Below are 25,722 nucleotides of genomic sequence, written 5' to 3'. Positions count from 1 at the left end.
CCTAGCCAAGTGTCTAGATAAAAAGGTGCATTACGTTTTGTACTGCTTACAATGCAGTTTTGATGCTGCCCATCCCTAGTACTACACTGTCATAAAGGGCCCCCTCCATGTCCTTTTCAATTTTAATTTAAGTAAAAAAAAGGCCATGGGAAATATTGCAAGTCTGTAAGTAACCTACTAATAAAATTTAAATCAATAAAGAAGCAATTATAAGCCTGGACATTTAATGTATAGCATGCAGTTGCTACAAGAAACAGAGTTGTTGTTGTTTTTCTTTCGGCTTTTCACTGTTAGGGGTCGCCACAGTGGAACTCCGGTCCGCTAATGAGTGGCAGTCTATTTTTATGGTGCCAAGGTGCAAGCCCGATGCCCAACCTTTAACGAAGGCACGCCCATTCACACATGTCTTTCGAATGCCACTTGACCGCGGGGAGGACATGCAGACTCCACACAGAAGGTGCTCCAGCCGAGAATCGAACAGGAGACCCTCTTGCTGTGAGGCGACAATGCTACCGCTGCAACTGTTAAAAATCAGGCTCATCCTTCTGAGGTCGGGACAGAGGATAACCCCCATCATGCACACTTTTAGGCAAGAAGGCTGTAACTGATTGCATAATAACATGCTGCAGATAAGACAGACATTCAATAATACAATTAGTGCCATTTGTTATTTATTGCGTATGATACTGAAATCAGTGTTTTATAAAAAAATTAACAGATAATGGCTGTTTTGTTTTACCTAACCAACATTGCGCAGACAGGAAACAGGTCTAGAGTGTGCCAATATTCTTGTAAACAGATTTAGTGCTAACATTACCCCTCAAACTTCTATTTAAAGCCCCAAAATGTCTCAGCCCCTTACTCCTCCAATTATCTCTAAAGACCATTCACTAAAAGTGCTAATGAACACCAAAAATACTTTCTCCAAGGGACCTGACAAACATATCTAGTTGCATAATTAATACTGTTAAATATGTCCTAGCAGATGTTCTCCTTATGCTGCATAGCTAATGTTAAAGTAGTGTTTTTTTTTTCCCTGATGATTGCCTCATTGATGTGATGATACACTTTCTTGAGGGTGGCCTTACAACTGACCCAGGCACAGGTACAGACCTATTAGCCTTATAAGCCTCATTTGTAGAGCCATGGAAATATTATAAATGACCTCATAAACTGCAATATCAGTAATCTTATTAGACTTGACCCCCATCCATTTGGCTTTGCAAGGGGGAGATCTTCTTCATTTAATCCAGTAAACTTTTTTAAAATGGTTATGGAGGCTGCAGATGGTGACCATGTAATGAGCACTGCGTATCTTAACCTGGCCAAGGCCTATGACAACAGTTCCACATGCGAGCATCATACAAAAGCCAATGGCTTTAAAAATCAACCTATATGTGGCAAAGTGGCTGAGAGACAGACTGCACACAAGGCAATTCGCTATTGCCTCATCAGAAAGAATGAAAGTAACCAGTAGTATCCTTGAGGGCTCAGTGCTAGGGCCTCTCCCTCTTAGATCTCTAAATCTGAGAACTGGGAGTTGTTTTTTATGTCACTCTCCCTAGTAAAATCCAGATATATTAAAATGGGTTCAAAATGTAGTATTGTCACTTTTGACATTACTCTCCTCATCTCACCATACTGTATAATATACAGATAACAAACCACTACAAAATGAAAATGTAACCAAGGACCTAAGTACTTGCTTGACAGTTCCCTTTCTTTTGACTATCATTTGGCAATTATTTTATTTAGCCTAGCTAATCCCCAAAGTCTAAACAGGTAATCACTCCCTTATATAACAGCCATGGACTGGAACATACAGAAACTCACTGCAGTGTTAAAATAAAACAGCGATTTTAATAAACTTTTAAGCACTTTCATCAGAACATAGCAAAGACTTCCTCAGAAATTACATAATACAAAAAAACCTTGATTTAAATATCCCTCCAAAATACATCACATGACTAATACAGCCAAATAGCTTCTTTCCAAATTTAAATAACCCTCTTAAAGACATCAATGTATATATGTGTTAAAGTTTATTAAAATTGTTGTTGTTTTTTTTTTAACACTGCATTGAGTTTCTGTATATTCCAGTCCGTGCCTGTTATATCTTTGTGGTTTTATTGTTTTTGGTTCCTGGTTTGTGAATAATACCCTTGTACTCAGCATTGATCAGGGTATATATCTTAATAAACATATCAAACAATTAAAAAGACTCGAAATGTTTCCAACCAAAAAGATCACAGGTCTAAAGTTACTGAGCTACCAAAAGTAGCTGGAAGCTCCACCCCTTTAATCAATGCCTTATAGACTTTTGAAGGGAGATGTCTGTCTTGCTTGTCACACTATTAGAAACCAAATTTTCCTGGACCTCCTGTATCTCCAAAAGACCAATATCCCCATCTATATAAGAACCAAGGACCTAAATCCTCACAAACAGAGAAGATGCAATAGAGACACAGGTTTATAACTCATCCCAAGCATCTGGAATAAATATCCTTTTCATGTTCAGAAGTGCAGCACACTAGCTTCCTTTAAACATAACCTTGATAACTGGATGGGTATCCACAAATTTACTCTGGAACTGATTAGTATGGCCATCCTAAGAGAAAGGAAGTGTAGTCTGAGGGAGGGCACTGGCAAGCAGGGAATGGACATGGGACTTGGTTGCCTTGGAATATTTATCAGTCTATCAGATAACAATGTCCTGCTTGCTGGATTACATTAGTCTAAAGGAGGTGTGGCTATATCACAACAATGTAATGGCTGAGGTATGTATGTTACCCCCCCCCCTCTACTCCATGTTGAACATGCCCCACCGCCCCGTAGGAAAAGTTATTTTTGTAAACTTTTTCTAATTACCTGATAGTATTGTAAGTCTCAATTTGCTGGCTGGCCTGCCCACCTCAGACTATAGCTGAATGTGTAAGGAAGGTTTTAATATATAATAGAGCCCTTATAGATAGGAAGGGGACTACTGTGTCTGCAGACAAGAAGGGGTTTTACCAAGGAAAAGATCCGGGTACGCTCTTAATGTGAATCTAACAGCTGCACATTTTTCTGCTTACTTATTGACCTGGATGGTACAGTTAAGGTATATTTTGTCTTCCTCCGTTAACTAATTTAATGCTGAACAGCAGGAGGTAAATTAACACCTTTGTTTACTGAGATCTTCTAAGCCAGGAAACCACTTGCTTCCTGAAAGCTTTTCTCCAAGATCCTCTGCTGAAAACATACTTTACTAGATTTATAATATCTGATGAGGGTCTATATTACATTGACAAACGCTTAATTGTTCAAATCTCTAAAGGTCGACCTTTAGAGATTGAACATTTAAGTGTTCGAAAATGTAATAAAATAAACATGAAAAAAAAAAGGTAAACTGAAAGGGTTTTAGCAGGGAGGAAAACCCCCCTGCACCCCCCACACCCCCCTACTTAAATATACCAACTCTGAGATCGCACTTCAGTGCACAGCAGAGCGGAAATGAAAAATTTCCCATTCCCTACACTGTAGTGCGATCTTGGAGTTGGTATATTTAAGTAGCGGGGGTGTGGGGAGCTTGCCCCCCAATTACACCCTTTAGTTTTTCTTTGTTTTACTTTTTTTTTTTTTAATTTTTAAGATATACGAACACTTAAATATTTGATCTCTAAAGGTCATCCTTTAGAGAGTTGAATATTTAAGCATTCGTTTATCTAATAAAGACCCTCTGACAAATGATGCAAGTTGCAAAAAATTGTAAAATATGATGGCTCTTTGGTAGAGAGTGGGCCTAAACACTGGTGTTAGTATCAAAGATCTGTCTGTAAATGCTGATTTTATATTGTAGATTTATGAAAGAAAAAATTTATTTTATTGGCCAAAAAAATTCTAGTGCTATGGTTAAAAAGAGTTCTTTCTTTGTAAATGTGCAACATAGATCCCAGTTGTCAGTGACAGAACTGTTCAGCTGTTCAAGTGCTTTCCAATGATGTATGACAAGAGAGGATAGCATACTGCTGTTCTGTGATAGTGCCAGATCTATGCAAACTAGCATATAATAATATCACGAGATTTCAAAACAATATCAGTCTGTAAAACTGTTTGTTTTAAGGGGCAAGTATCAGTGGCAACATTGCTTGCATTAATATTGTGTACAATATATCATTAATTGTTCACCTGCAGGTCACATATCCTGTATAACATCAATGCATTTATGAAAATACAATCATAAATGATTTACCAGAAGAGCATTTATATATCAAAATATCTTCACAATACCCACCATGTTTTAATGTCAGTCATGACTAACAACCACTGCTTGAATGCACCATTCCCAGCAAGACAGTATCACACTCCATTTTTGTATTATTAAAGTAAAAATGGAAATCTGTCATATTTTTCATAGTTTTTGCAATCATTTCTTAACTCAAGCTGTACACACTCCATGCTGACCATTTCACTGTTATGTAACACTGTTATGTTCAGTACTGTGTCAACTTATAGATATCACCTTGCTGATTTAGTTTTATGTATGTTCAGAAATTAGACCTTGAAAAATGTGACTAGTATATTCATTTCAGAAGTATAGGGAAGTCTCATGTAAATATGAGTATAGTCTTATAAGATTCACATGAGCTCTGTTTTCATGATGACTGTACTCTTGTAGAAAACAGTGAGTTAATTCAGGAGCTCTGGCAGGAGCAGAAGTGTTCCTTTGCCCCTTTTACATAGTGTTCTGGGTGAAATGATCCATAAGACCCAAAGGAAGGAGGAGGTTGACAGAAAACAAAAGTATAAATGAATTTTTTATTGAAATGTAAAGGTTATAAGATGTATATAAAGCAAAGAATATTATATTCAGTACTGTTATATAAGGCATGCTTCTGTATGTATGTATGATTATTATTATTATTATTATTATTATTATTATTATTATAATTATTATTATTATTATTATTATTATTATTATTAATACAAGGGTTGATAATATAAAAATGCTTGGGTGCTTTTGAGTAATTGGTGGTGATGTATTTTTTGAAATGCTCAACAAAATGAATAGCAATTATCTATAAAATACATTCCTGAAACGGGAAGGAATATGCAAATGTAATTAGATATATTTACATATTTGATTTTACTGTACCAAGATATCCCTAATATAGGCATACATCACACTGTGCATATGCATATGACAGATTAGGAATTCATGAACTAAGCACAAACAGAAAGTACAAATTATTTTGCTCAGGGCATAAACACCCTAATATAAGAAAATCTAAAACATGAAGTGAAATGCTAATGCTATGTTGAAAAGGGGAAGTGCTTACTGTAGAATGTTGTTATACTGTAAATGTTAACACTCATTTTGCACCTTTGGTTTCAGACATCAGAGAAACTCTTCAAACTTAGAAGTAAGGTGCAAAAAATAATGTACAAGTGTGTGTGTGTGTGTGTGTGTGTGTGTGTGTGTGTGTGTGTGTGTGTGTGTGTGTGTGTGTGTGTGTGTGTGTTGGAAGATGAGTAGACACAGATGAATCCATCCATCCATCCATCCTCAACTCCTTTTCCCATTTTGTACATGGGGTCATGGCTATTAATGTAAAGCAAAAATTAAACTCACTCCACAATCAGTGGCGGCTCATGTCATCGGACTGCAGGACTGCAGCCTCCCCAGCTGTGTGAAGAAAAAAGAACTTGCACTTTGCACAATAAAATATTTTTAAATTAAAAAAAATGGCCAACTTGCTATAAAAACAAGTCCGACTGACTCGCAAAGTACCGGAACTCGAACTGCGCATGCTCGTTGCTCGGTGAGTTCCGGGGTTTTTTTTTTCTCTCTAAAGCTGGACTACCTCAGACTGTTCTGAAGACAGTCCTGACTATGGAGGGTTCTGGATCAGTGTGTGTTGCCCAGAAGTCTGTGTGGTAACCGCACAGTAAACTGGAAAGGGGGCAGACTGCCACGTCAGCAGTCACATATGTGACGTGTATGGCAGGATGACTACTGATTGGTTCTCGCTCTCTTTCTGAAAAAGAGAGCAAGAAACAATCAGTATTAGCAGGCAGTGCAGGACAGGATGGGTACTTTTGTTTCTTGCAGTTGCTTCCGTATGGTACGCGGGTGCTAGTGCTATTGCAATTATAATCTATCGGACTTTCTTTGGGCACTTGCTACTATGTGAAGGAAAGATTTCTGGATTCCTGAGTCCTTAGCAGCCAGCTACTTAAAAAAAGCCTTTACTTTTTGTTGTTCTGGTGATGGTCAGAAAGTAACGGACAGTCTCAAACTCAATCACTCTCATCATCATTCATTTTTTGATGTAAGTGTGCCTCTGCTCATCTTAGTGAAACTGAAGTCAATCAACATTTGATTTAGTACTGACACTGTTAAGTAAACTACTTAATGTTATCATATGAAGGAATATAAGCAGTTTGTATTATTTATAATAATAATTAATAAACAATATGCATGAAAGAGTGTCTGAGCCTTTTGACGTCATTTTGACATTTTAAAGCAATTTAGTTCAGTAGCAGGGAACCATGGGACACCAAAAACAAGCCTTTCAAAATAGGTTTATGTCCTGTTGTGCAGCAGTTTGTACAAGTAAAATCCATAAGTTAGTGTTTACATTGAGCAGCATATCATCTGAACTGTAATTGAATTGCACAGAATTGCTTCAGGTTGTGCACCCTATGCATTGTTTGTGTGTGTGTGTGTGTGTGTGTGTGTGTGTGTGTGTGTGTGTGTGTGTGTGTGTGTGTGTGTAAAATGCCCCAAGTGCTATTACCTACCTACCACCATTTGTAAAAAAATTGCAGATTTTTCTCTCATACATGTTTTGCTCCTCATAAAATCTGTGGTTTCTGTATTTTTGTGCCCTTGCAACATCAGTAGTGCATTGGTGCAGTGGTAGCATTGTTGCCTGACAGCTACAGGTTCTCTGGTTTGATTTTTGGCTGGGGTGCCTTCTGTGTAGAGTCTGCATGTCCTTCCTATGTTTGTGTGGGTTTCCTCTGGTGTCTTCCCACCTTATAAAGACATGTGTCTGTCAGGAGTGTTTCTTCCTGGGCTTTTGCTGAAAATTGTCTTTTGTTCCACGGGTTTCCTCTGGTGTCCTCCCACCTTATAAAGACATGTGTCTGTCAGGAGTGTTTCTCCCTGGGCCTTTGCTGAAAATTGGCTTTTGTTCCAAGTCAGACTTTCCAGGTTAACAAATGTCAAATAAAAATGACAAGCATTTGAATTTCAAACGTCATATACTTCAGAAAGTACATGGTAACACAAAAGCTTTTATTCTATCAATTTTCTAAGTTTATAAGATGGATATTTAAAATTTGTCCCTATTTTGGGACTGTATGCCACCATTATTGGCTTTGTCCATTTTTTTTTGTGCTAAGGTTGAGAGCTATGGTAAGAACATAATTCATTGAATATGTTTGGGGGCTGTATTCCCACATTACTGGCTTTGTCCAGGTGTTTTTTTGCTAAGAGGTTGAGAGCTATAGTGAGAACTGAATTCACTGAATATGTTTGTGGGCTGTATTCCCCCATTACTGGCGTTGTTCAGTTGTTTTGTGCTAAGAGGTTGATAGTTATGGTGAGAACTGAATTCACTAAATGGTAGCCATTTAAGTTTCAGTCTTCTTCTCTTTTGCAAAACAGTTGATTTGGCACAGTGTTATGTTGCTCTGACTGTTTTGTACAGGGTCCTGGGTTCAAGTTTTGGCAGTGAAATGTATGGTGGCAACACAGCATTTTATTCTAACATTATACAAGCAATGTTTAAAATGTGTCCCTGGTTTTTGGGTTTTGCCCCCCCCCCCCCCAAATAAATTTTGGCTTTTTCCAGATTTCTTGTGCTGTAAAGTTTAGAGATACAGCTGAGTGAGTAGATTTTACAAGGAGCTGAGAGCTGCAGGGAAGCCAAAGTTTAGTGCTGCTTATGCTGAATCTGCTTGCATGCATTGTTAATAGCACAACAGGTAATGTACTTGCTTTTGATGCAGGAGGCTGTGAGTTCTACTCCCGCAGTAGATAGATAAATTGCTGATACTGTACTGTGTTGCAAAGGGGGTGGATGCTGTGCTCCTTTTTGGTGAAGATACCTAGTAACTATGAACCTGTTATCAGTTTGCCATCCATTCCCTGCCTATTGCAATATTAGTAGCTTCTCATTTTTTAGTGTAAGATGGGCAATTTATTCCTCAAGGGCAACAGGCACTTTATTTGTAGATGAAACAATGAAATATAAAGTTGTTTGCTAGCAGCAGCCACTTCATTAGTTACAGATCTCTTTAATGTGGAATTATTTAGATGACTTTTACTTCTTCAGAGATTGTGCATATGTACTGATACTGGTAGACTGTAGAAGTTTGAATAGACTTTTATGATGGAAATGTTCTGATTTGGGCTGTTTTGTCATTATTGGTGCATGCATTTTGTTTCATTGTTTACTGGAAAATTTTCAAAACAATAAATTTAAAACACCCTCTAAAACTGTACTGTATTGTACAAGGAATATAATTTAATACAGTCAGGAAGGTGTATGAAAGAGCATGTGTATGTTTCGTGTGCAAGGGGCCTGTGATTTGAAAACAGCCCAAACCCAAAGTTAATTTTTGTCTGCCACTGGCAAAATGTATTTTCTTTGAATGTGGGTTTCTGTGCTGCTTCAATGAATGTGAATTTCAAGGGCAGAGAAGTTTTAATGTTAATTCTGTTTTCATTGTGAGACTGCATTGCTTTGTTTAGCAGATATCTGTTAGTGTTTGCACTGTAAAATGCAAAATAAAACTTTCAAATGAAGTCCAAAGAAGTCACTAACTAATGAGAGACACTGAGTTTCAGACTTCATAAACTTCAGAAAAATGCATGCTAAAGCAAGACCTGTTATTCTATCAACTGTCTCAGTTTATATAAGAGCAATTTTAGTACTGTTTTATGTTCCTCCAATATATTTGGCCTTGTCCAGATTTCCTGCATTAACAGGTTGAGAGGTACATGCAAATAAATTTCTTTATAAAATTAGGCATATCCAAACCTCTCAACTGTCCCTGATTTGGGCTCAAAATGTTGCTATTCCCCTAATAATCCCTCTGCAAAATGGCAATTTTGGAAGAAAACATGGAGGGTTTACAATTAATAAATAACTGTAATAATCAGTTATAGAGTACTTTTATTTCAGAAATGCATGTAGATTCTTTTATTTTGTCAGCTGCTCAAGTTAGCAGTACTAATATTAAAAAGTGTCCCTTCTCTGACAGGTTCCCAGCTGTATTGTATGGCTATTTTATATTTTTGCATCAGATTTCTGGTCCATTTTCATAAAATTGTGGGTTTTTTTGGCAAATTAGTGGCAAATCATTAAAGACTGAAGTTAGAAAATAATGACAGACATTTCAGTTTCAGATTTCATACCCATATGAAAATTCATACTAATGCAAGACCTACTATTCTATTATCTTTCTAAGTTTATAAGAGCAATATTTAAAAAATGTCCTTATTTTTGGGCCTCTGTCCCACTTCTATGTATGTCTTTGTCCAGATTTCTTGCTCTGAGGTTGAGAGATATAACAAATGTGTCAGGGCCATCACAGTCAGCCAGAGAAATTTCAAATTGTGACATACTTGTTGCACCCCACTCCCCATGTAGTGACTCTGGATGTGTCCAAACAAGGCAAGGAGCAGTTATGCAGTGTAAATGTGCAGATTATCCCCCAATCCAAGGTAGACACAAGTACTACAGTGGCTTTTTATCTGTCCTTGATTTTGCAGAATGTTCTGGTTTCTGTCATATTTTTATACTGTTGATTTATGCTTATTATTATTTAGAAAACGCATGCTGTCTCAGTGCCCTGTTGCTCTGTGTTTAAGTAGCAGTGCTTTAATGACTACCAGATAAGCTTGTCTGAGATTATAACATGCAAGTAAGCTTTAATAAGCATACTGTTAAAGAATTACCAACATTGAAAGCCGTTTTGTTGTTGCCATGCAGAGAATATTTACATAACTCGATAACGTATAAGCCTCAGGCATTGAAATGCATATGACAAGTATTTGTAATAAAGGACAGGATTACAGTATTTTCAGAAGCTCATTACATTTGTTGGAGACTTGCAGTCATTTTTGCAGGCTTTACCCTTAAACTAAACAGAATGCCAACCTATCATGTGTGGTCCATAACATGTGCAGTAATCCTTTAAGCAATTTATCTTGAGCTTGTTTCTTGTTTGCTGTTCATTTTTTACTTTGATCATGTTTTCCCCATGAAAAAAGTAGATAGTTTATAGGCAGCAGGTCTTTTTTGGATACGAAACATTTTTACAAGTGGGGGTATCACAGAGATTGCTACTTTTAGCATGTTACTTGGTACTTTTATAACTTATAATTAGAACTGCAGTGCAAGGCAAAGTGGTTTGAGTTTAGTGCTGTTTGTTTTTTTATATACTTGATTTTGACTGGCATTCCAGTAATGTATTTAAAAAAGTAATTTATTTTTTCATGCCTCATAGCCTTTTTGTTTCTATCTAGATATTAAGTAAGCTGTCATGTAGCCAATGCACTGAAATATTTTTTTCTTCTATACTTCATTTTGCCTTGATTGGGCTCTAGTAATGACGGCTTGGCACCCAGGGCAGTGTATTTAATTAAAGTTCCAGTTGTTGTGGTTTTGAGCATAGCCTCACCCATTTCTGATTGATCACACCCATCCCCATTGGCCCCCCATTCAACTGTCTCCTGCAGCCCCCCTTTGATTTGAAGTCACCAGCCGCCACTGACCACAATCAGCTGATAATCAAATACAACGTATATCATACGCACACACACATCTCAGTGCAAAAATAAGGACAATTTCCCACAAAATGTCCTTATTGGTCTAACCCAGGGAAGGATAAGAAGCAAGGTACATGCTTCATTCCTAATAAACAGAGATACATATATACGTAAATGTACATTTGTTTCTTTTCCATGTTAATGTCTGACACTTTCTTTTTTCAGTCTTTATTAATAATCATATTTAAAAAATATATGAGTACAATTACTTTAATAGAAAAGAACACAAATCAAAGGAACATTTCCCATTGTTAGTTTCATGCAGTATACATATATTTTCTTTTTAACAATTACCATTCACTGAAGATTACATAATTTGCTCAGTTCTTGTCTTCCCTAAAACCTCATTCCTTCCCCAGAACATTATTCTGCATGTACTGTTGCCACAAATCTCATTTATGTTGATGAAATGTGTTCCTTCATTTTCCTAAAGAATCTACCACCAGCTCTTTTATCTCCTTTATAATATTCAATATTTCAATTACAGTCTGTTTAGATTTTGATTTCCATTTTCTAAAAAAAAATGGAGTTTGGCAGCCAAAAACCTAATGTGTGTCACTTTTTTGGTAGCAGAATCCAAACTTTAATGATAGATATATAGTGTATTTCAAAGAGACTTTGTCACATGGATAGTATGGCAATCTCCATTAATGCACTGTAGAATTTTAACTCCCTAAGGAATTTTCGCTTCTAGTAATTCAGGCAGTGAATGATTACTGCTTCAACTTTTTGATCAGTTTCTCAGCACAAACTGTCTTTACAGATTCTGCTTTCTATATGGTGAGCAATTTCAATTATTTGAAAACCCATGAGCTTTGCCTTTGGCTCACTTTCATAAATCTTGAAATGTAAGTTATTAAGTTAGAGCTTTTTAGTGTCGAGAAGTCTGATTTTTATTTATTTTTTTTACTTTATTCATCCATTGAGTGCTTATGTGTAGTCTAGACTTGGTTCAGGACACAGGAGATTTTAGTTGAACATTATGTAGTTAGTAATAGTTCCATAAGTGGACAGCAATTGATAGAGCAGGTATTATATGGAAATAATGAAGTGTATTTTGAGGTCCAACTCTACAAAGAGCTTTTCTACCTCTAGAAGGGCCATTATTCCCTCTTAACTCCTACTGCTGTGGGTATTACTACGCTTAGAGACTTGCCTCTATGTTTGTCTTTTTTGATTTTTTTGTAATATTCGTTGCATCGTTCTTGTAACATTTTATCTGTGACTATATTTTTCCCCAAAAAATGTAATTCCTGTCATGCATTTATGGATGCACTTTCCATGAGTTTCATTTTCTTTTTTTTTTCTGCAATCAGACCTGTAGGCACATATGCATACAGATAGACAGACAGACAGATGTAGACACACAGAGACACTCACATATACAAACAAACATACACACACACACACACACACACACACACACACACACACACACACACACACACACACACACACACACACACACACACACACACACACACACACAAGGACCAAGCTTGAATACACTGAAGATTTAAGAAAAGTCTTTTAAATAATTTGTCAGGAAGGATCACTCAGATGTTAAGCAAGTAGTACTAATTTTATGTTGTGCAGTAATGTTGCAGTATCTACATCTGGACCACATGTAATGCTTACAAAATGAAAATCTGGCAAGAAACTGAACAGAGCACATAAATGACTTCTAGACTAGCTGAACTTACAAATATTTAAAAACAAAAGGGTTCCATCTAATTTCTTTGTCTGTCATTAATGTCTTATCCATGCACACTTACATTACTGGTTGTAGACATGTACAAGTTGTGTATACAACCAACCAGGATGAAGGGCTTATTCCTTTTATTTTCCTCATAAATTGATTATTAACGTGAAGCTCTTTATGTAAGCCGGAACAAATGGGCAATATTATGACAGTATGCATATAATATTTATATCTATCTATAGATATGTGTGTGTGGGGTGTTATGTATATCTAATCTATATCTGTATATAAACAGAGAAAGAGAGAGAGAAACTCTCTCACGCAAATACACACACACACACACACACACACACACACACACACACACACACACACACACACACACGTTTTCAAAACATGGGAGGTTGAGTATGTTTTGTTTGAAAATCCAACAGTATGCAATTTTTCATACAGTTTTGCTGGGCATTGGCAAGTAGAGTCAACTTCCAAATGATGGATTACTAGGCAACTGTACTGGTTTTCTTGAATACTGAAATCAATTAATCATACTTACACTTCCAGATAACAACAAATCTGAACATTGCTAAATATGTTGATTTCAAGATGGTAGCAATAAAAATATTTGAGTCTTCTTTGCTTGTACTGGATGTCCACCGTTGTGTGTGTGTGTGGGGGGGTGTATGTGTGTGTGTGTGTTGCTACAACTCTCCTAATTTGAAATAATGAGTGCTTATTTAAAAGTGTGGACCACTAATAATGTATCTCCTATCTATACCTTTAAGTAGCCCATTTCATGTAATGTCTCTTCCCTTTTGTCCTTTGTTGCTCCATTTTATCTGAAATATCTTATTCTATCTACCCCACTGAATGATGTTATCATTTTTCTTACAAACATTAGAACTTCTGATATGTAAAAGATTAAGATTTAAATGAGGAAATAGAAACAAAAGTCTAGTGCTAAAAAGATCACTACTTCTTCAAAATAAAAAAAAATTGTCAGAAAAGGAAATATGTAATAAGAAGGGCAAGATGAAGCTCTCATGTCACCCACAACCTTGCTGTTCTGGGAGATTGCACAACAATGGAGGAAAGAAAGTATTCCATTTTAGGAATGGTTCCTGGCCATTCTTCAACGCTAAACTAAATTAGAAGTTCAACAGGTAGCACACTTGTCCTTGGTGCAGAACTGTGAATTCTATTCTTACATAAGGTAACTGGATTATTTTCCAGGACTAACACTGCAATGCAGCATGCTACACTCCTGAGTGTGCTTTCCTATGGAGGAGACATTAAACTGAGTTCAAATCTGCCTGAGTTGATGGTATCTCAGGTGGATGTAAACGATCCTACAACACGTAATGAAAATAATAAAGGTTGATTTATTTACACATATCTCAATACATTACACCCCTTTAATTCTGTTTACATTTCTACATTATTTACAATATTTACATTTACAGTATTTTCTATTTTCAGTCTTGTACATCTTCTGATTCACAAACTTTAACATATTTCATCCTACCCCCACATCCTTTTCTCAGTAACCATCTTTTCACTTTAACCAACACATCTTCATGCATTTTTTTCCATTACACAGCAATCGTCACATCTTTTTTTCTACAACACCCTCGCTATTAACATTAGTGTCTTATCCCTTTTGTCAACTTTACCTTTTTTCTTCTTTATGTTTTCCATACAATATTGTAACCACATTTATATTAAAAAAAAACTTTCCACTTATACTCATTTTGATTTTTTCCAAAAAAAAAAACTTTCAGTGTTTTAACAATCCAAAACTAATGTTTTGTTATTTCTTGAAACAGAAAAAAAAAATCTAAGCGTCAAAAAGATTGTTGTTTCTTCAAAATATAGAAAAATTGTCTGAAAAGAATTCCCCATCTAATTGAACTGAGTCTTGATCCCCAAATAAGTCTGAAAAAAATCTCTAACAATTTTTTCCATCTTTCCAGAAAACATATATACAATCCCCAAATATCCCATCTTTCCCAGTATATACATATTTAAGATATATCCCTTATTTTTAAAGAACAAATAGAAAGTTTCCCAACACTAACTTCTTTGTTTCATTTAGAATTACTCTCCATGTGTTCCCACTTTTACAAAGCCTGATTAATAATATGTTCATCCATTTTCTAGTAAAATATATTCCATTCATCTTCTTTATTGCATCAGATCATTTAATGTTTGACCTGTTTAACTTTAATCCAGCTTTACTTAAACCCCGTTCCACCCTTGTCTCAGTTTCCCTCATCCATAATATGTTTTTGACTACAATAACTAAATAATTTGTATATAAAAGATGGACAGTTGTTTTTAAATCTTTCTCCTTTCTCATCCAGATTTCCTAATTTCATCAACACATGTTTGCATTATTGGAGTCATTACTACCACATAAAACACAAACTCATCAGGTGCCTCAGTTTCGTACCTTTTTCAATATTTATTTTCTTTTATAACAAACCATTTACCAAAACCTTCTCTCAATATATCCCATAACACTTCATTATTACTTTTATTTTCCCCAAACCCATAATTCCCTAAAATACCTTACATTGCCTCATGACTTACTGAGTCAAGTGTATTTGTACATCACATGCAACCAACTTTGCATCATTATGTATGCCTTACAATAGGATCTATAAATTATTTTATTACCACCAACACTTCCTTCACTTGTTCCCCTTACTCCATATACCTCTTCTCCTATCACTTCTTCCAAAATAGTCCCCAGTCTGTTTTACATTTTGTTTTCATGATTGACCTCCAATTCTTAATATTTTGACACCTTTCTTCCATATAAATTTTGTTATGCCAGTACATATTTTTCATCTTCCAACCTTTCCTCTAACCATTTATTGGGTATTTCCACAAATACTTATATTTTAAAATTACACTCATTCCCTTATAATACTCATAACTTAACCCACCAAAGCCCCAAAGCCTTCTGATGAGTCTCCCTTCCCTTCTTTTATAACATCTTCCAATTATTTCACCTCAATTCTTTCATCTAATTATGATTTTGATTCATTCAATAATGTCTTTACTGTCCAACTTCCATTTCAATCTTTTCTTTTATATATATTTTTATACAACATTTTTTACTATTCCCATAATTTCTTCTTGTTTGCATGCTACTACCCCATTCTCATTTACCATTCAATCCATCTTATCCACCCTTTTTATCACCTTTCCTAAAGAAAGTGAAACTCCTTCCATCTTTCCCTTTAAAAATATTTATGTCTATACATATATATTTTTTATTTTCTCATTTTCACATTCAAATTTGTTTTTATTTATTTTACTCTATTATTTCATTCTTCTGTTACTTTCTCAACATCTTTCACCTTATTTTCATATTCCATTTTATTTCTTTTTTACCCTCCTATTTCCAAAACAAAACATCTTTTTATATTTCCCTTTACACACTGCCTACCATAGTTTTCATTTTTTACAGTAATATTTCCCTCCCATAATTAACTTTGTCTTTTATTGCTTTCATTTTACTTACCTCCTATGTTATTCCTTTACACTATTTCATGATTTCTTCATTATCCCCCATATTAAACTCTACCCCACCTGCCACTTCCTTCATGTGACCGAAATGCATAATATAATCTACCTGTTTTAAAAATTCCACTTTTATATGTCTACTCTCTTTTTTCTAGTTTTCAATTTCCACATTGCATCAGTTCTTGTATCACCTTTATATATTGCATTATTTTTCCTTTTACTTGTCTTACCTTGCAGTAAAAGTCTTCAAAAGTTACTACTGACATGTTTGCTACTACATATGTTTATCATTCTTGAAACATCTTTTTTTCTTTGTGACATGTTTGATATATATATATATATATATATATATATATATATATATATATATATATATATATATATATATATATATATATATATATATATATATACATACACACACACACACACACACACACACACACAGTGGATATAAAAAATGTACACACCCCTGTTAAAATGTCAGGTTTTTGTGATATAAAAAAATGAGACCACAATAAATCATTTCAAGATTTTTCCCATCTTTAATGTGCCCAATAGTCTGTACAATTCAATTGAAAAACAAACAAATATGTTAGGGAAAAAAAATAAAAAACATACAACATGCTGGTTGCATAAGTGTGCACACCCTTAAACTAATACTTTGTTGAACCACCTTTTGATTTAATTACAGCATTCAGTCTTCTTGGGTAGGAGTCTATCAGCCTGGTATATCTTGAATTGACAATATTTGCCCACTCTTCCTTGCATAAGGGCTCCAAATCTGTCAGATAGCAAGGGCATGTCTTGTGCACAGCCCTCTTCAGGTCACCCCACAGATTTTCTATTGGATTTAGGTCTGGCTCTGGCTGGGTCATTCCAATACTTTAATTTTCTTCTGGTGAAGCCATTCTTTTGTTGATTTGGATATATGCTTGGGGTCATTATCATGTTTAAAGGTGAAATTCCTATTCATCCTCAGCTTTCTAACAGATGCCTGAAGATTTTGGGCCAAAAGTGACTGATATTTGGAGCTATTCATAATTCCCCCCGCATTGACTAAAGCCCCAGTTCCAGCTGAAGAAACGCAACCCCAAAGCATGATACTACCACCACCACCATGCTTCACCGTGGAGATGGTGTTCTCTTGGTGATGCGAAGTGTTGCTTTTGCACCAAATGTACCCTTTGGAGTTGTGGCCAAAAAGTGCAACCTTGGTCTCATCAGACCATAACACATTTTCCCACATGCTTTTGGGAGACTTGATGCATTGTTTTGCAAATTTTAGCCAGGCCTGGATGTTTTTCTGTGTAAGAAAAGGCTTCCATCTTGCAACCCTACCCCATAATCCAGACATTTGGAGAATATGGGAGATTGTTGTCACATGTAGGACACAACCAGTGCTTGCCAGAAATTCCTGTAGCTCCTTCAGTGTTGTTGTAGGTCTCTTGGCAGCCTCTCTGACCAGTTTTTGTCATGTCTTTTCATCAATTTTGGAGGGGATGTCCAGTTCTTTGCAACATCACTGTTGTCTCATATTTTCTCTACTTTTTTATGACTGTCTTCACTTTATTCCATGGTATATCCAATGTTGTGGAATTTTTTTTGTACCCTTCTCCTGTCTGATACCTTTCAACAATGAGATTCTTTTAATATTTTGTAAGCTTGCTGCTAATGATGGCTTTTGCTCTAGCAGGCAACTGAGTAAATGTCAGGAAAATCCTGCTAGGCCAGCTGAACTTTATTTGGGGTTAATCAGAGTCTCTTTAATTGATGGCAGGTGTGTACCCAAGAAGTCTGAATGTAGTAATTAAATCAAAAGGTGCTTCAACAAAGTATTAGTTTAAGGATGTGCACACTTATGGAATCAGCATATTCTACGTTTTTTTATTTTTTATATTTTCCCCTAACAGATTTTTTTTTCTTTTTCAATTGAATTGTACAGGTTATAGGTCACATTAAAGGTGGGAAAAGTTTTGAAAGGATTTATTGTGCTCTCATTTTTTTATATTACAAAAACTTGGCATTGTAACAGGGGTGTGCAAACTTTTTATATGCACCGTATATATATATATATATATATATATATATATATATATATATATATATATACATCTTCTTCTTCTTTCAGCTTTTCCCGGTTAGGGGTCACCACAGTGGATCATCCGTCTGCTCATGATTTGCAGTGGAGATTTATAGTGTCAAGTTGCCAGCCCAGCACCCAACCTTCCACAGAAGGCACACGCACATGCACACACTCACACTTAGGGCCAATCTAGAGTGTCCAATTCACCTACTGCATGTCCTTGGGATGCGAGAGGAAACCGAAGCACCCAGAGGAAACCCATGCGAACACAGGGAGAACATGCAGACTCAGCATAGAAAGAATATATATATATATATATATATATATATATATATATATATATATATATATATTACCCTCTTTTTCTCACGGAACATATCAGGCCAGATTCCAAAAGAGTTGTTCTCAGTGTAAGTCTGCCCTGATTCCAAAAGACCTGGTCTCAGTGTAAGTGATTTACTTTGGTGTAAGTAGTATGTATAAACAAATTTACACTGGGGGTCAGATTCCAAAACACTTGCTCTCAGTGTAAGTTATCTTTTGGAATCCAGGCCATCATCACTCTAACCTTTCTGTTATCACAGTTGTTACAGCCAATATTTTTACTTCATCTTCACTTATTAACATCCTCAATCTAGACAGTTTCATAGCCTATAGACTATATAATTTTTTTCCCATACAGCTTCACTTTTTTGTTTATCTTGTGTAACACATCCGGTAGTCAGTAAATATAATATAGCCATCTTTTTCTTCTTGCACCATTCAGCAACCACTAAACCCCTCACATCATTTCTTATAATATTCACATTTAGTCCCAAAATAGATAAATTATCCCTTTTTGTTTTTTGCATATTTTTTCTTTCTAATCTTATTTTTCTCTTTCTGCTTTCATACCTCCCTCCAATACATTTAACTTATTTCCACTCTGGTTCCCCCTTTTCTGAGTCAGCATCTTCCTCTTCTTCATGTACCAACCCAGCATGCTTATTTTCTGTTTGTGTATGAATAGCTTCCACCACTATGCTTTCCCTTGCCATTTTTCTTAACCTTGAATCATATTTTTGTCACTTTCTTACTGTCTTCTTAAATATTGTTTTGCACATATTGTCTTTCTTCTTGCAGTTTTTCCTATACCCTTTCTTTTTCCATTCCTAAATATTTTAATCAAAAATACCCACACTCATTACATTTTATATAAAAAGGTTTACAGTTCCTAGCAGTCTGGCCTTGATCCCCACATTGCCCACATCTTCTTCTTGTATATTTCTGCACTCAATGATTTTTATCTCCTTGACAGAAACAGGCCATCAGTTTGCCCAATACCTAAAAGTCATTTATTTTTTTTCCATTTGCTATTACATTATTTGAAATATATTGTAATTTACCATCATGCATTTCCAGTATAACCCAAACCTCCCATTTGCCATCCATATATTTCTGTTACCATACTTTATCTTTAAGACATACACTTTATCACATTGTGTCAAAATAAAGTTTTATGCTCTAATTCCTCTATTTCTAAAGTTCTGAATTGCAGTCAGCTTTCTTTTTAAATGAAAGCCAAAGTTCTGAAAAAATAAAGGTGGGGATTTAGTAAACTCCATGTAGGAATAGTGGAAAGCCTACAGAGAGTGTAATGTGGCTGTATCTGTGGCTTCCTCTCAGCAGAATCAGTGTAGGGGGTGTGTTACAGTGTCTGGAGATGAGTAACATACCCCCTGCACTGTTAAAGTGCCAGATGGCACTGAGATATAAAAGTAAAATATTTTACTTCCTTTTTTTGTGTGTTTGTGCTGTGCTGCATGGTGCTATAAACCAGATATTTCTACTTTTAAGTTAAAGGTCATGTTTAAGCATAGCTGAGTATTCTTGCATGGCATGACACAGTGCTCAGTGGTGCTTAAACATAGCTGAGAGCTATATAGAAATGTATAGCTAGAGTCATCATATCCACATAGCTGAATGCTTAAAGTCATGGCCCTGTCTGCAGTAGGTGCACGGTTCAAATGCACAGACAGGCCATCCAGCTTTTACATTTGATAGCAATGTTTTATGCATTATTTTTTTTGATTTTACTGATGTATGTATTGACATATGTTAACCATGTTAGTCCAGCTGGGCCAGAAACCCACTATCAGTGGAGACCTGAGGAGAAAAGATCCAGTAACTCACAAGTCTACAATACCTAAAATACACACTCCAAGATAAAGAAATTAAAATACATAAGTTCAGGAAATATAGAAGTGCATTACATATACATAACAATAAAGTAGTAGTAATGAACAAATAATTTAACAATATATACTTTTTTAAATGTGGTTTTCCCTTACCTAAGCTCTGCTAAGCACTGTTATGCCAAACCAAGCAGTGCTTAAACAGGACCCATTTTAGCAGTATTTAGCAACATGCAGCTCCACTTAGCTGGTTTGAGTACTGCTAAGCAAACCCTGTTTAAACAGTCCTTAGCTCAGCTAAGCTCGTTTGCTTACCACTAAGCATTGCTAAGTATTACAAGTTTAAGCACAGCTCAGCTGAGCTCAATGGGTTTGCTTGGTGCTAGGCTTAGCACCACATTTTTAAAAATCGCCCAATGCCAGCAAATGGCAGGAAAACAGCCTTATTTAAATGCAACAGGCAGGAACACAGCCAGTATCTGTTGGAGTTTGATCTTGGCAGAGACTATGGCAACATTTGGAGAGGGTGTGCGCTTCTGGCTGCAGCAGTGGGGCATTTTGGAGTCCAAGGTCATGGTTAGACTACTTGTGAAAGATCATGACATCTGCCTGCTGCAGGGCCAGTACCAGGGGTCAGAGTACAAATTAGAGGCCTGTGACTAGTTGGCATGTGACCCCACTAGTGCAACTGGTATCCCCCGCACAGGTGAGCAGGTGTGTCACCATTATTATGACCTGAAGCATAGGAAGGGGATCTCTTGGCCACATGGATCCAAGATGCTCAGGCTGACAATGCCCCACAACTTTGTAAATATTGCAAGCATTGTTTTACCAAATTCTAGTATGAATATGTGATAGACAGGTATGCATAATGGTGTTTTTCTCTACCCACAGCTGCAGAGGAGAGAGCTTGCATCCTGGAGGCCCATGCAGTCTGCCTGGCCAGGTTCACCATGAGTGTAGTGAGTACAGCTATATCTTGTAATCTATAGTAATATCAATAAAAAAGAGTACAGTAGTAACTGCCAGTAGGTATATTCTGTGTTGAGTGTACTGCAATGAATGTGGTCATAGACCTGGACTGATATAAGTGAGTAATGCCAAGTACAATTCAATACAGATGAAAACATGAAACCTGCTAATGTTAAGGAAAGAAAGTTATAACTGCATTAAAATGTTAAAGAAATAAAAGTTTATACTGTATTAATAATGTTAAGGTAATAAAGTGCAACTGCATTCATAATGTTAAGGACATCAGTTCAACTGCATTCATAATAAGTACAACTGCTTTCAGAATTGTTAAGGAAATAAAGTCAGTACTGCATACATTGTAGAATAACAGCTGTATTTCACCACCAGTATTATTTAAAGTGTTCATCAATAAAGACTGTTAGATGTATACCAATCACTGTTTCATGTCACCCCTAATAAAGCTGTGTTGTGCCAAATGTTGTGTGTAGTTTGGGCTGTTGGTCAAACAATTGAGTATTACAAGTGCTGTGAAGTAAGCACGGGAACAATACCATGAAGTGACTGAAGGTTAGCCGCTAAAAAATTGTTTTGCTAAAGTGTAGATGTGGAGTTGTACTACAAGATATAATGCATTATGATATTTCTTCTGCACTAAGATCTGAACCTAGAATAGTAATGGCTAAGGTATTATAGTGTGTTTCTCTCAGGATTGTCTAGTGTTAACCATTGCATTTCAGCTGTATGCATCCCTGAACTTAGTTACACTGCTGCAGGCAAGTATGAAACTGTAACAGCTGTAGACTGCAAATATAACATCGGCAACTGTATATGGGTCAGGTAGGCAACTCAGCAGTCTGATATGGTCTGTACACATCACACATATTCCCATCAACTAGTTGTTAAATGTGCACACCTGCATTCCAAGTATTAATACACAATTCACCTACTATCTCTGACATGCGCAAATCTCATGCATGTGCATTCAAGTCTCACGGCAGTCTTGTATGACACTCTACCTATATTACCAGGTCACATTTTGTTACCAGGTGAGCTCTAGGCATATAATAGTCAATCAATATTCAGCAATGGCTCAGCAGCTCAGCATGATAAACATTAGGTATGATATACATTTTGTCACGCACAGACTGAGGTTCGAATCCAGGTACAAGTACTACTAAATATTAATAGAAACTGCTATGTGTTGTTACAGATGTTCTTCCCACAGGAATTACAGTTAAATAAATGGCTGTAGTATCTGCTCAAATGGGTTCCTAATTTGTGTGTCCAGAAATGCCAGAGTGTTAACAGCAATGCTCAGCAAAGTGATAGTACCGCAGTAAATGAAAAGTCAATAAGTACAATACTAATACAAGTTATTAAAACAAATACAACTGTTTAAACTTAGTACAGCTGTATGCCTGGTGTGTCTGTTAATTTTATTTATTTTATTTATTTTACATTTGTTTACCGGGTTGGTCTGACTGGATACATATCCTTTTTCAGCAGAGACCCGGGGAGAAAAGCTCCACATTCGAAAAGAACAAAGAATACATAGAGTAACATCAGAAACATTCAAAATACAGAGAGACTCATTGCAATAACATTCTATTAAGTTGCACAGTTATAATTTTGAGTAGAACCCCAGATATTGAGATAGGTTAGGAAGTAAAGAGGTTTGCTCTTTTAATCACAAGGGAGAAGGCTATATTTTCGTTGACAAGTCGAATCTATGGTTATAGGAGGGGGCAATCTAAGGGAAGCAAAAGTGTATAAAGAAATAGGTTCAAAGGAAACTAGAGAAGTTTTAGGAGAGGAAGTCCTATAGATAATACTGAGAGGGTGGTAAGGAGCCATTGTGTTAGTCAGGATTGTCACAGGGGCATAGCCAATGTGCCTTAAGAAATGACTTGAGACTGGTTTTAAAATGGCTGATTGAAGTTGCAAGTCTTAGGTTATTGGGAAGGGAGTTCCATAGCCTTCCAATAGAATTGGCATAGAGAGCATCACCTCCTGAGTTATTTGATTTCCTGGTTTGTACCAGGATACTATTAGAAGATCGGAGGCAGTTAAGGTTGGAGTAAGGGGTCAGGAGTTGGTTCAAAGAGGGTTTTTTTTCTGGTTCCTTAATTATTTTAAATGCTTCCGTAAGTTGGTTGAATTTAAGAAGATTAGGTAATTCTAACCATTCAAGTTTCTTAAGGTTGAGACAGTGATGAGTACGGTAAGGTGATCCAGTCACGAACTTAGCGATGTGGTTATAAGCAACTGAGAGTTTGTTGAGCTCATTTTTGTTGAGGAAGGATAGGACCGGGGATGAATACAGTAGGGTGGAGAGAAGGTGAGTTCTCGCTATAGTAAGTTTGGTATAAGGGGTTAGAAAGTTTTTAATTCTGTACATGGAGCCTAGTTTCTTGTTAACTGTCTTAATAGTTTGACTAATATGTACATCAAATTTGAGCTTGTGATCAATAGTAACACCTAGTAGTTTGGTGTTGGTGACAGGCTCAATGATGGTGCCATTAATGGATTGAACGTGAAAGATCTTATCATTAGACTGAGGCGGATATTGGCCTGAGGGGATTCATGAGGTGGGGAAGATTAGAAGTAGCTTAGTTTTTATGGGATTTAGAATGAGTTTCCGTTCCGAAAACCATTTTTCAACAGCCGTGAAACAGTATTGGGTGGCTACTTGGAGATTATAGAGAGATACGTCACAACAAATCAGGGTAGAATCATCTGCATATTGAATGCAGGTGGCTTTGGGGATGACTGAGTGGAGGTCATTTATGAATAAAGAGAAGAGAAGGGGACCAAGTATGGAGCCTTGAGGAACTCCTATGGTATTTGGTAGCAAGTGAGATAGTTTGCTTTCCCACTGGACAGCTTGTTGTCTACCGGAAAGATAAGCATCAAACCACCGTAGGGCTAAGTTATCAAGGTGAAAGGATTCAAGGGTGTGGAGCAATAGTTGGTGATTGACCATGTCAAAGGCTTTTGACAAGTCAAGAAAAAGAGCAGAAGTTATAAATTTATTGTTCCGATTGTTATTTACTGAATCCACAAAGGAAAGGAGGGCAGTGGTAGTGCTATGATGGGGGCGAAACCCATGTTGAGTTTTAGACAGAAGATTGTTTAGGGTGAGGTGGTGTAGGAGTTGCTTGTGAGCACACTTTTCCATGATTTTTGCTATAGGCGACAATATTGCTATAGGTCTATAGTTCGATGTTTCCGTGGAGGAGCCTCCTTTGTGAAGAGGGATAACATATGATATTTTCCAGATTGAGGGGATGGTTGCCTCTGTAACAGTTCTATTTATCAGGATTGAGATGGGATAGGCTATAACATCGGCTGCTAATTGTAGGTATTCGGCTGGGAGACGATCAGCCGATAGGGTGGATGGTTTGAGCTTCTTTAATAGAGTTCTAATATAGGAGGTGGATATTGGTTTAAAACTAAAGGCGGGTAGATCTTTGCCAGTAGGATTAGTTAAAGAGGTGGAAGAAGTAGGTAACTGACTGGCTAGTGCCTGAACGGTCTCAGTGAAAAAAGAGTTAAATGAGTTAGCTATTACTTCAGGATCTTCACCTATAAGTTTTTCAGGGGTAGGGGTAGTTGATTTCCCAGAATAAAGAAGGTTATTAAAACCTGCCCAGAACTTCTTAGGGTTATTTCTGTGTTTGACCTGGAGATGACAGAAGTAATTCTTTTTATCCCGGTTAGTATCTATTTTAGTAGCGTTTCTGAGCTGCTGAAATTTGATGCGATCTAGGGTTCTTTGGTGACGCCATTTTACCCAAGCCTGGTCTCTGAGCTTAATTTTAGATTTGGTGTCTTTGGTAAGCCAAGGTGCAGTCCGGACTTTGGCTCTGATGGATCGGATGGGTGCATGAGAGTCCAGTATATTTAGGAAGGTGTCATTAAAGTATGTAACACTCTCATCTATGGGGAGTGTTTTTAGTATGGACCAGTTACAGGATTTAAGTTCTGCTGGGAATTGTTCAAGAACAAATTTCTTCTTATTTCTAACTAGTTTATATATGGGAAGGTTTGTACACGTCAATTTATGTTTTATGATGAAGGTGGTAAGGTGGTCGCTAAGATCATTGGGAAGGGTCCCTGTGGTATAATTAGGTGTGTCTTTATTTGTAAGAATCCAGTCGATAATGCTTTCTTTTTGTTGAGAGTTACCTATTCTTGTGGGAGATTTTATATTTTGGGAGAAGCCATGTAGGTTAATGGGCAGGGGATTCATTTGGTCAGAGTATTGGGACCAGTCAAGGTTAAAGTCTCCTAGTACAATTGTTTCCTGGGGGTAGTTTGAGGTAAGCCAGCTTAGCATGAGCTCCACAGTTTCTAAGTTTTTCCCTGGTGGGATATAGACTACAATTAGATTAAACATAATGTCTGCTGATAGTCTAACCCCATGCCTGCC

The sequence above is a fragment of the Protopterus annectens genome, chromosome 1.part0 (genome assembly GCF_019279795.1).
Source record: "Protopterus annectens isolate FY-2018-M chromosome 1.part0, PAN1.0, whole genome shotgun sequence".
In the NCBI taxonomy this organism is placed as follows: domain Eukaryota; kingdom Metazoa; phylum Chordata; order Ceratodontiformes; family Protopteridae; genus Protopterus; species Protopterus annectens.
Note: the sequence above shows the minus strand (reverse complement) of the source record.